General features: G+C 39.7%; 1 protein-coding gene across 1 annotated transcript in view; it reads right to left on the bottom strand.

Moving 5' to 3' along the window:
* Positions 1–12,411, bottom strand: part of IQGAP1 (IQ motif containing GTPase activating protein 1) — a 404,955-nt gene that overhangs the window by 295,636 nt on the left and 96,908 nt on the right. The gene's annotated exons all lie outside the window — the stretch shown is intronic.

Genomic DNA, 12,411 nt, shown 5'->3' with positions numbered 1-12,411 from the left:
CTCAAAATGGGTTAACAAGCTTACTTTAATCAGACATATATCATTTACCTTGTTCAGGGGAAAAAGGTCAGCACCCCAAACTTCAAAATATACAGACAGAATTATCAAGACATTAACAGATCAAGTAGACAGCTTTCCAAACTGTCCAACCATTACATCCATACCCAGTCAACATCTGGGTTTCCACATCTGGGTTTTTCAAAGCCAGGGGACTCTCAACAATGGCTTCCCAGAATTCAGATCAAATCACAGAACACTTCTCAAAGTGAGTCCCAAAACAAAGCTACACATCAGGGCTTATATAGCCTTCTCCTGGCTCAGAGAATGTAACAACCTTATTGACTCACTGGCCAATCAAGAAGTATCTACTGAAAAACAAGCCTCCCTCCCCAGGCTTCTGGTGCACTTTAGCCTAGGGGCAGGGAAGATCTTCCAAATTTGCATTCCCATTACATAGTCCTAGCTCCTTTGACCTCTGGAAAATCATATTCCAAGCCCTTTGATCCCTGAATGTAGAAGTTGCCAGGTCTTGTGTTATCTTGATTGTGTTTCCATAATACTCACATTGTTTCTTCCTGACTGCTTGCAGTATTTTATCCTTGACTTGGGAACCTGGAATTTGGCTATAATATTCCTAGGAGATTTTTGGGGGGATCTTTCTCAAGAGGTGATTGGTGAATTCTTTCAATTTCTATTTTCCCTCTGGTTCTAGAATATCAGGGCAATTTTGCTTGATAATTTCTTGAAAGATGGTATCTAGGCTCTTTTTTTATCATGGCTTTCAGGTAGTCCAATAATTTTAAAATTATCTCTCCTGGATCTATTTTCCAGGTTAGTGGTTTTTCCAATGAGATATTTCACAATACCTTCTATTTTTTCATTTGTTTGGATCTGTTTTATAGTATCTTGATTTCTCATAAAGTCATTAGCTTCCAATTGCTCCAATCTAATTTTGGAGGAGTTATTCTCTTCAGAGAGTTTTTGGAATTCCTTTTCCATCTGGCAAATTTGGCTTTTTAAAGCATCCTTCTCCTCACTGGCTTTTTGGGCATCTTCTGTCATTTGAGTTAGTCTGTTTTTTAAGGTGTTATTTTCTTCAATGTATTTTGGGTCTCCTTTAGCAGACTATTGACTTGTTTTTTTTTTGTTATTTTCTTGCATCATTCTCATTTCTCATCTCAATTTTTCCTCCACTTCTCTTACTTGGTTTTCAAAATCCTTCTTGAGCTCCTCCATGGCCTGTAACCAATTCATATTTTTCTTGGAAGCTTTTGAAGCAGGAGTTCTGACTTTGCTGTCTTCCTCCAACTCCATGCCTTGATCCTTTTTGTCCCCCAAAAGGATTCTATGGTCTGTTTGTGCTTCTTCTGCTTGCTCATATTGGCAGCCAATTACTTGACTTTTGAGCTCTTTGCCATGGAAGAACTCTGCTTCAAGAATGGAGAGAGCTTTGTCCCAAATCACTGGGGTTTTTGCAGCTGCCAGAGCTATTAAGAGGGTACCTTCTCTGCAGCCCCCACAAGCTCTGGCTCACTGGTCACACACCGCAGGACCACCACCCAAGACTGTGATCCAGATCTAAGCAGGTTAAAGCAAGAGTGATTACCCTCTGAATGGTTGCTTGGTTCCCCTATGATCTGCAGACCAGGAGCTCTAGAAGCAGCCACTATGCCTCAGCTATTTCTTGCCCTGGGGACAGGGGCCAGACTGTGCTCTTCCATCCCCCCCTCCCCTTCCAACAGAGTTCTATACTCTGGCTGCTGCTGGTTAGGGTCACCCTGGGGCCAGAACTGCACAGCTCATGTGGGACTGAACTGGGCTCCCACTGCACTTCAATAGTCCCTTCCTGTTTGCCTGCTGGGCTGCCTTCAGCAGGACATTTGTTTCTTTCTGTCACTTTGTGGGTTCTGCGGCTCTAAAGTTTGTTTAGAGTAATTTTTTACATGTATTGGAAGTGATTGGAGTGGGCGCTAATGCCAAATTTGTGCTTCTACTTCACCATCTTAGCTTCGCCCGGTATAGTATCTTTAAAAACTCTCATATCTGAACACTTAAAAAACTTGGAAACAATTTTCTGATCACATGATAGCCATGGTCCAGACTAGTATTCTTCAAACTTCTTTGATTACACATTCTGTCAGTAAAAACTTTGTGCATGCACTCCCAATATATGCATATACATGTACTTTCATACTAATAATTATGCACATTAAAATCATAAAAAATAGAAATAAAAGGATGAAATTTTGAAAATGATTTATTAGTTGCGCAAAAATTACAAAACCCTTTTTGTTCTTGCTAAAATCATCATATTTTAGTCAGATTAGTGTGATTGAATATGAGTATTGAATCTTCTGGATGTGAAATATTTAGAATATGAAATTGATTTTTGAAAAATTTTGTTTAAATATTTTTATATGGTAGAATGGGAACTAGTCTTGTTCTCCTCCCCACCCCATCCACCCTATGAGGTTATCTGGGCACATTAGGGTAAGAGTGGAGGATTTTTCCAATAGTGATTGCAGAACTGCTGTGGGTACCTAGATTATGATATGTTTTGAGGGACTGATACTGGTGCATTAGGGTGTAGATTGTGTGTTTGCTTAGCTCAAGAAGACTATGAACCTTGGGGCAAAGGAGAGATCTCTAATTTCAGTGTTAATAGTTCCTGTCTTTTTCCTTTCTTTTTTTAGGAGAAGTGTGTGTGTGTGTGTGTGTGTGTGTGTGTGTGTATAAGAGAGACAGAGACAGAGATAGAGACAGAGGGAGAGAGAGATGGTCCCCCTGCATGTCCTCTTGGAAGAGAGAACTGGCAAACACCAGCAAAGCATAGGTGTCTTTCTGTTATTTCATTGGTTTGCAATGCAGTGGCCAATACCCTGTCATGTCATTCCTCTTGATGGGGGGAATGGCAATAGGTTATACAGGGACACTGATCAATGACCAGAATCCCTGAGTTTGGTGTCTGGACAGAATTCACTAGGCCCAAGCAAACTTTGGAGTCAGGATTGTAAAAGTTTATTGTTACACCTTACAGCAGGCAAGAGTTCTTAGGGAACCTGCAAACTTAAAGAAGTCATAGGTATAGTTTTTAAGGAGTCATGACAGTAAATAAGATGTCAACTATGCTAACTAGGTGAGTAAGGGTGGGATTAGGGAGGAGTTAAGGAGTGGTCAGTGCTTAAAGGAACATGCACTTTAAATATCAACTGTGAGGGGCGGCCAGGTGGCTCAGCGAGTAAGAGCACCAGCCCCAGTGTTGGGATGACATTAGCACCACACCCAGAAATAACTGGCTGTGTAACCTTGAGCAAGTTAACCCCAATTGCTTAAAAAAAAAATCAACTGCCCAGGCGTATTGCCCATAATTCACTGGGAAATAGCCCAAGGTGGGGCTGCATGGAGGTGTGGCTTTAGGCCTGAAATGTCACTAAGTCAGCTAGCAGTCAGGGCTGACTGAGAAGTGCCTAGTCTGTCACCCATCAGTGTCATGTTTGACAGATGGATGTTGGGAACCAAGGCTAACAGAGACTCAGTATGTGTATAATTGGCTGAGGAGTTAACTTACAGATAGTGCATTGAAGGATTCATAGATGCAGCTGGCCACTATACTAAGTGGAGATAACATTTGCCTAAGCTAAAATGTTTATAGATGTTTTAGTGAAGAATTCATAGGTGTAGCTTTTTATTGTTCCAAGCATAAATAAACAGTTCATGAGTTGTTGCTGGGCAGAGTGCTGGCAGGGGGAAGGGGCAGAGTTAATGCTCTGAGGATGGGGAGGGGGAAATGTGATTTTACAGACTGGTTTTACAAATTGATTTTACAAACTGATATTACAGACATAGATCCCAAGCACCCCATCACTCTGAGCCTCAACATTCCCCACTGTAAAATGGGGGGAGGATTACTTGAGTTCCAAGTTGTCTTTCAGCTCTTAAACCCATAGTGTTATGATTTGCTTTTGGTTTATCATCTGTCTTAGTACTGCCTATTCTATAAAAAAGAAAATATAAAAGATCTGCTCCATGTTTTTTAGTGCTCTCTTCCCATTGAATTCCTTTCCTGCTCATCTCCTGAAGAGCTAGTCAGTGCTAATGACCATCACAATTGTTTTCCAACCTCCTTTTTGTATTCCTGGAGTTTTCCAATTCTTAGAACTTTTCTTTTTTCCTACCCAGAGCTGATCTGGCATGCTTATGCTTTCACTTCTACTCTATAGCCTATCTTAACTTTCTATTCACAAAAATGTATTGGGGGAGTATTAGGAGATGTATAAGATTATAGATCAGAAGGTCATCAAGTTAGAGCTAGAATATACCTATGAGACTTCCTAGTAAAATCCTTTCTTTTTACAGTTGTGAAAACTGAAACCTACAGAAGTTATATGACTTGCCCATGGTCACACAGATTATGAGTGACACACATAGGATTCAGTCTTAGGTTCTTCGGCTCTAAGAGCAGCTTTCCTTCCACTGAAATGTCTCTCAGCCTTTTTCCTGCAGGCTCTTTTTTGCTCAGTGGGGAGGCTATCACTCATTTTCCTTTTCTGGAATGGTCAGACTAATCACTTCTCTGTAGTGGGCTCTTGCAAACCCATAGTAGATTTAATGGCCAGGGACACATTTGGATGGAGCTATATTTGCTCCAGGCTAGAGATGAGTGCTTACTCCTCCCCATTCTTTGAAGCCTAGTGAACAATTCAGCCCAGGGCTTTAGAGCTTTAATTAGCTCAGTCATCTTCCCAGTACCAGCTCCAGTTCTCAGAAATGGTCCAGGTTAACTTTACCTTTGGTACCTGATCTTTCATCTTCAATTATACTCTGAGAAGAGTCCAGTGATGTCACCCCTAACACTCTTTCCCCTTTATTTTGCTACTTCCACCATACTTGGATATATTAATGTGTTGACTTTTAATTCCTTTTAATACCACTTATTTCTCCAGGTGATAAGTGTACTATAAGATTTAATGACACCAAGTCTGTCCTGGACACCATTTCTGGTTTAATATAGCCTAAGATGAAGAAAAATTAGTGTGTCTGGTAATGTCTATTTATATAACTGCCTTTCTTCTCTCTTCATGTCATTAAAGTTTTATTTTCTATAGAAGGAGTTATTAGTTTTTTGTGTGTCATGGACTCCTTTGGAAGTTTCATAAAGTGTATTGGCCCCTTCTCAGAATAATTTTTTAAATTCAATATAAAAGAAACCAATTATATTGAAATACATATTTTTAAAGTTCATGAATCCCAGGTTAAGAATCCTTGCTCTAGAGCAGAGGTTCCCAAACTTATTTGCCCTACCACCCTCTTTTCAAGGAAAATATTATTCAGTACTCTCTTGGAAATCTACATTCTTTAACCCTTTAACATTAAAAAAATTGTGTCATTTCAAAAAAATATTTTAAAAAAGGGACACATCTTAAACTTAATAATTTATTACAAATTTGTGGGGTGCTTTTCTTACATTAAATTTTTGATGATGCAATATTGTGTCATGTAACTGTATAGTATTGTATTGTAAACAAGTCATTACACTCACACATATTCCTGCCAATACATGCTGAACTTCCTGACAATGTGCAACCAGCTCACCTGCAACACTTACTTGTTAAGATCTGTGTGTGGACTTGACCATTGATTAGTTATAACCTGCATTTTGTGTGTTTATTTGTAAAGTAATGTAATCACTATGACTTTAACTCTGTTGCACAACAGATGCAACATGTATAAATGGTTTTTCCAAATTTTCCTCTCTTCTTGTCTTTCCTTATGCTCCCACCACCTCCTTATTTTTATTCAATGCCTCCCAATTGCACTGGAGGTTACTACCCCCAATCATTCCAGTGCCCCCCCAGAGCAAACAGTTCTCAAAGGAATGACAAATTGTATGAAATTGTATGAAAGAATGCTTCAAATTACCAATAATAACAAAAGTCAAAATTGAAGCAACTCTGAGGTTTCTCTTTATACCCAGAAAACTGGCAAAGATGATGAAAAGTAGCAATGTGTTGGATGGGCTGCTAAAATACTAGCACACTAAAGATCCTATTGCTGGAACTGTGACTTATCCAGCTATTCTAGAGAACAATTTGGAATTATGCTAAGAAAATGACTAAAAATGTCCATACCCTTTGACTCAGAAATCCCTCTGCTAGACATAGACACCAAGGATATCAAAGACAGAAGAGTCTCATATACCTAAAATATCCATAGTAACACATTGTGGTACTGAAGAATTAGAAATCTATCAACCAAAGAATGGCTAAACAAATTAAGATATGGTAATGTAATGGAATACTACTGCATTATTAGAAATTATGAAAATGAAGAATTTGTAGGAGCCTGGAAAGACTTATATGAACTGATGCAAGGTGGAGTAAGCAGAACCAGGAAAACAATGTATACAATGACTACAACAACACAAATGAAAGAAGAAAATAAATGAAACTGAAATGTGTCTAGTTAAAATATCCAAACTTATTCCTGAAGAAGACACAAGAAAATACTTTTCTTTCCCTTCATTGGTAAACTATGAGTATGGAACATTGCATATATGATTAGAATTGGTTGAAATGTTGGTTAATTTTTCTGAACTGCCTTTCTCCCCTCTTGTTATTTCATTTAATGATTGGCTTTCTGGATAGGGTAGGGGAAAACTATATTTAGAAATAAAGGTGACATAAAAATAAAAAGATACCAATAAAAGTTTTTAAAAATTTAAGTACTTATCTGTCACCAAAAAAGAAATTTCCTCTCCCCAAACCTAAGGTGCATAGTATTTCTCCTTTGTTACAGAGTCTAGGATCAAATACAGATATCCCTTCTACATAAGGAAATTAGGGGCATGGTAACCCTGCGATCTGAAACATCCATATAGAATTTTTTGGCTCTCCCTTCATACCAGAGAAGTATGAATTATTATGGTATTAAAAGCTAAAATATATTGAAATGATATAATACTATACAGATATTTATGCATTTCTGAATTTCTAAATTTTTTTTGTGCTGTCTGCTGGCCTTCTCATGTCATCTGTAGCTTCCACAAAACTTCCCCCAAATTCCCATTTAATTTCTTATGCAAACCCATATATACTGAAACCTCAATGGGGAAAGATGCAATGTGGAAGGAATAACTATAGTTACCTCCTTCCAGTGTAATGTAATGCCAAGCAAAGGCAAATTCCCAAGGTTCTATTTTCATCATCTTTTGAAGGATGAAATTGTCATTAAGATAACTTGAGGAGATGCCAAATATGGAGAGAACTGGACAAAAGTACCTTAGGAAAAATTGAGTAGGAAGAGAACACTTTCAGTTGGAAGAATCAGTGAAAGCATCATGGGCAATATGGTACCTGATATGAGCCTTGAAGGAAGAAAGGGATTCTGAAAGGTGAAGATCCAGGAAGTGAGTACAGGCTGTATGCATGCTTGTAGAGCACATGTCATATTGAGTTATGAGAATAATTGATAGTGTAGTTGGTAAAATAATACAGTAGACTAGAAGGGTAAATTGGATCCAGATTGTGAAGTTCTCTAAATGCCTGGGAAAGCATTTGTGTTTTGTGCTACCAGAAATAAGGAGCCACTGAATGATATATGAGCATGGGGGTGATACAGTGATTATTCCATGCCTAAAAAGAATATTTTGTTAGCTATGTGAAGAATGGATTTGAAAGTGGAGAGGGGAGGCACAGATACCATTTAGGAAGTTAATACAATAATCCAGGTGAGAGCTGATGAGTACCTGGACTAGGATGTGATTTGAGAGCAGAGGACAGACATATGCAAGAGATTTTTTAGTGGTAGAATGATAAAAACTTTACAACTGATTGGAATTGAGAAATGAGGGAGAGGGTAAACTCAAATATATTTCAGTGATGAAAAAGGATGGAAGAAAACAAGCAGTTGGGATGAGGATGGGCTTAGAAGGGAGATGGATGAATTCATTTTTGGACATGTTGAATTTGAGGTGCTATTGTAACACCTGTGTGGAAATTTCTATTGGGCACTTGAGAGTTGAGCTCAGGAGAGAAATCGGGACTGAATAGACATATAGATATGAGAGTCATGTCTATTCAGGTGATGATGATCTCATTGGCAATCACGAGTTTATTTATTTTTTAAATATATGTAGTATTTTATTTTCTCCCAATTATATGTCAAGACAATTTTAAGTATTAATTTTTGCAAGATTTTGAATTCCAAATTTTTCTCCATCTCCTCTCCTCATCTGAAAATGGTAGACAATTTCATATAGGTTATACATGTGCTTTTGTGTAATACATATTTCTGTATTAGTCACAGTTAGGAAGGAAAAAATAGATCAAAAGAAAAAACATGAAAAAGTAAAAAAAATATAGTTCAATCTGCATTCAGAGTTCATCAGTTCTTTATCTGGATGTGTATAACATTTTCCTTCATGAGTCCTTCGTACTTGTCTTAGATCGTTGTTTTGCTGAGAAGAGCTGAATCATCCATAGCTAATCATCAAGCAATTTTGCTGATACTGTGTACAATGTTTTCCTGATTCTGCTCATTTCACTTTGTATCAGTTTGTACAAGTCTCCAGGTTTTTTTCAAATCTGTCTGCTCATCATTTCTTATGGTGCAATAGTATTCCATTGCATTCACATCCACAGCTTGTTCAGCCATTCCCCAATTGGTGAACATCCCCTCAATTTCCAATATTTTGTCACCATGAAAAGTCCTGCTATAAATATTTTTGCACATATAGTTCCTTTTTCCCTTTTTAATAATCTCTTTGGGATACAGACCTAGTTGTGGTATTGCTGGATCAAAGGGTATGGACAGTTTTATAGTCCTTTCAGCATATTTCAGGGTCAAAAAATGGAGAAAGGAAACAGCCTTATACACAGCCTAGTACACAGCCTTGAGGAACATCCACATTTAGAGGGTGGGAGGAAGGTATTAAATCCATACAAGGGATTAAGGAGTGGTAGTAAGACACGTAACAACAGGATCAGGAGGTAGTAGTCTTCTTAGTCTTCTTGGCAGAAGCCAAGAGAAGTGAGTGTCCAAGAACAGGGGGTGGTTTGTTGTGCCACAGTTATTCAAAGGTAAAGGAGAATGAAGGACTAAGAAGTCATTGCTTATCATTTGAGAAGCTACTGATGATCTTTGAGAGAGTAGTTTTAGTAGAATGATTGAGTAGAACATAAATTTAGGGTAGGAAGGCACTTTACAGACCATCTAGTTTAAGCCCTTATTTTATAGATGAGGAAACTGTGGACAGGGATAGGTTAAGTGACTTGTCTAAGGTCATACAGGTAGTAAAGGGAAGAGACAAGAGTTAATCCAGGCCTTTTGATACTATAACATATGTTTTGAGGTTTTTATCCCAATTCCTATTCACAATGATGAGTTGGGTCTCCAGAGTATGACAACAACCTTCTATCAGGGCTCTAGAGATACCCTAAAAGGTTAGAGGTCTCTTTCTCTAATGCTATTAGCTCTAGTCCTAGGGTCTGGTGTGTTCTCCCCAGTGCTAACCTCAAGATATTAGCACCTCAGTTTCATTTAGCCAATTAGCATCAATAAGCTTTTACAAAGGGATGTTTACTGAGAATATAAAGTAGAAGTAAAGAAGGGGAGTTGTGGGTATGACCAGGGTTAAGAATTAGCAGGATATCAGCAGAAGGACCAGGGGGCAAGGGATTCAAGCTTAGATAAATTAGGGTCATTTTCTGGACCAATCGAGTCTGAAGAGTTTAAAAATGAGGAAGAGCCTTGGTCAGTTACTCCTTCTCATTTTGATTCCTTCAATTGTTGGCATATAAGCCTCTCCAAATGAGTGATTAGGTAGTAACCCAGTGTCCACACTATGGAAGGAAAAAGGAAGCCCACATATAAGACTTAGAGATCCAAAAGAGATTTATTAACGATGATTCTTCACAGTTAGCTGTAGAGGGGAATGGTATTGTTGTGGCTCTCCAAATCTGCTTCCAGATGAAGGCTGTGCACCCCCTTTTGGGGTGCTATAGTAGTTATGCTGCTTCTCCATGTACATAGAAAAAAATAATAGCACTCCACCTGATGTCTCTGGAAAGATTCATTCCCTTAGCAGCTGGCTAGCATTTAGCAAGCGTTCGTTTCGTCTTGCTTTTACTCCAACGTGAGCCAGAAAGGTCTCTCAATCTTTTCCCAATAAAAACTTCAGTATTTTCACCAAACCTCAGAAGCTTCCATAGGACCTGGAGTATAGATGATAGTCTTCGTATTGTTAGCTAATCTTGGGTGAATCAGGGAACATTCCAAGCCCACATGCTCATTCTCCTCAACCTGTTACAGAACTCAGAAATACTGAGGATTTAGAAGAGGAGGGAGCAGATAACACCTTTCTCCTCATTCAATTGCCACCCTGCAGCCCCTGAAAAAGAGGTATTATCTCTAATCCACAGCAGAGATAGGTAGTGCAGTGGATGAGAGCCCTGGGCCTAGATTCAGGAAACCTAACCCTAAAGTGAAAGTTCAAATCCAGGCTCAGACACTTACTAGCTGTGTGATCTTGGGCAAGTCACTTAACTGCTGTTTGCCTCAGTTTTCTCATCTGTAAAATGGGGATGATTATAGCCCCTACCTCCTGGGAATGTTGTAAGATCAAATGAGATGATATTTGTAAAGCTCTGAGTATGGTTTCTAGCACATGCAATGGTATATAAATGCTAGCTAGTAATAATAATAATATAACTATGGGTCAACAATGCTATGAACAATTATTAAACACCTTCTGTGTGCCAGGTACTGTGCTAAGACCAAAGAGAGGTTAGAAAGTAAGGGCAAAGCAGGGGTGATTGACTGGGATAATATGGTGAAGATGAGAGTTTAGAAGTAAGGCAATGGGAGAAGAACCAGGACGAGAGACTGTGATAAAAGCTGGAGGATTTCAGAGTTCAAGACCTTGGAGGTGATAGTGTGGGAATGATAAGGAGGCCCAAAGCTGGAACTTCTTTGTGGGAGGCTGAGATAGAGTTGAGAAAGACCTCTTGAGAGTTGATGGAGTTGGCACCCCAGGAGGTCAGCATGTTCCAAGAGTCATCATTGCAAATACTGAAGATGCCAAAGGAGAGGCTGAGGGTGGTGGTAGAAAGGATGGGCCAGCTATAGATCTCCTTGAGGAGGGAAGGATCTGTAACCTGGAAGTTAGTAGACAATAGTCATATGACTCTGGCCATTGGGGTGACTGAATTTGACGGTGTGAACTTCTCATAAAGACAAGCTGTGGAGTGATAGTGGCAGAGGGAAGGTCTGAACGTGGTGGCAGGAAGCAAGAGGTATTTGAGCTCCTTCCCTTGGTCCTGTGGTCCCCAGGAGTTTGGGCAAGAGAGAAAAAGATCAGTACTGAACGTTTGTCGGTAGACATGGTTTAAGCACTGTTGTCTACTTGGCTAGCCTATCATCCATTGGGCAGTCTGTGTGTCTGTCTGTCTGTTTGCTCGGATGGCTCAATCATCGGATTGTCTTTTATGCTAGTCTGTGCAGGAGGGCAGGATGCTTGCCTTGCTGGTTTATCGAGCTGGTTACCTGGCTGGTCTGTCACAAAAGCCTGTCTATTGAACTGTCTGCCCTCATTAGCAGCTACCTGAGTAGGGAGGAAGGAAGGGGCTGCCGATCCTGGAGCATCAATCTCTGAAGATCAGCTTTAAGACACTTCCACAAGGTAACTAGGTGGCACAAAGGATGAAGCACTGCACCTGGAGACTTGAGTTCAATATATATATATATATCCTCTTTGTGTGACCCTGGGCAAGTCACTTAACTTCTGTTTGCCTCTACTTCCTCAACTGGAAAATGAGTGTGATAATAGCACATATCTCTCAAGGTAATTGTGAGGATCAAATGAAATAGTATTTGCAAGGTACTTAGCATAAGGCCAGCACATATTAGGTGCTTACTAAATGCTTGTTCCTTTCCTTCTCTGAACCTTTATAGAGGATTACCCCCATGAGTCTGGCCTAAGGGCCCCTTTTCCCTCTATGGGGTAGGTTCTGCTGCCCCCTCAGCCTTGAATCAGACTTCCTGATGTACCATTCCCTCCCTAGGAGCTACATCTGAGTCTGAAGTATTTGTAATGACTGTGTCTTTGGGGGTGATGGTGGTGATGGTCTTGGGCTTGCCCATATTCAATCATCCTTCCGAATTGATTACCCTGAGACAGAACATAAATGGGAGACTGAGGCTCAGCCACTGGAGTATGGATATGAGAAACCCTGGGGTTGGCTACACCACCCTGTATTCCAAGGTGGTTACTAGGCTGGTTATGCTGTGGTTATAGGAGTTCTGTGTCAGGAGGAACAGGGAGAGAGAGAGGAAAGCCCTTTCCTCTCCTCTTTCTCTTCTCCTCTCCTCTTTCTCCTTTCCTCTTCCCTCCTCTCCTCCTGTCTCTTCCCTTCC

This window comes from Petaurus breviceps, unplaced genomic scaffold (assembly GCF_028583685.1).
Source record: "Petaurus breviceps papuanus isolate PSGF00001 unplaced genomic scaffold, PetGlider_PUasm1.0 90825, whole genome shotgun sequence".
NCBI lineage: Eukaryota > Metazoa > Chordata > Mammalia > Diprotodontia > Petauridae > Petaurus > Petaurus breviceps.
This window is presented reverse-complemented; position numbering and strand designations above follow the sequence as displayed.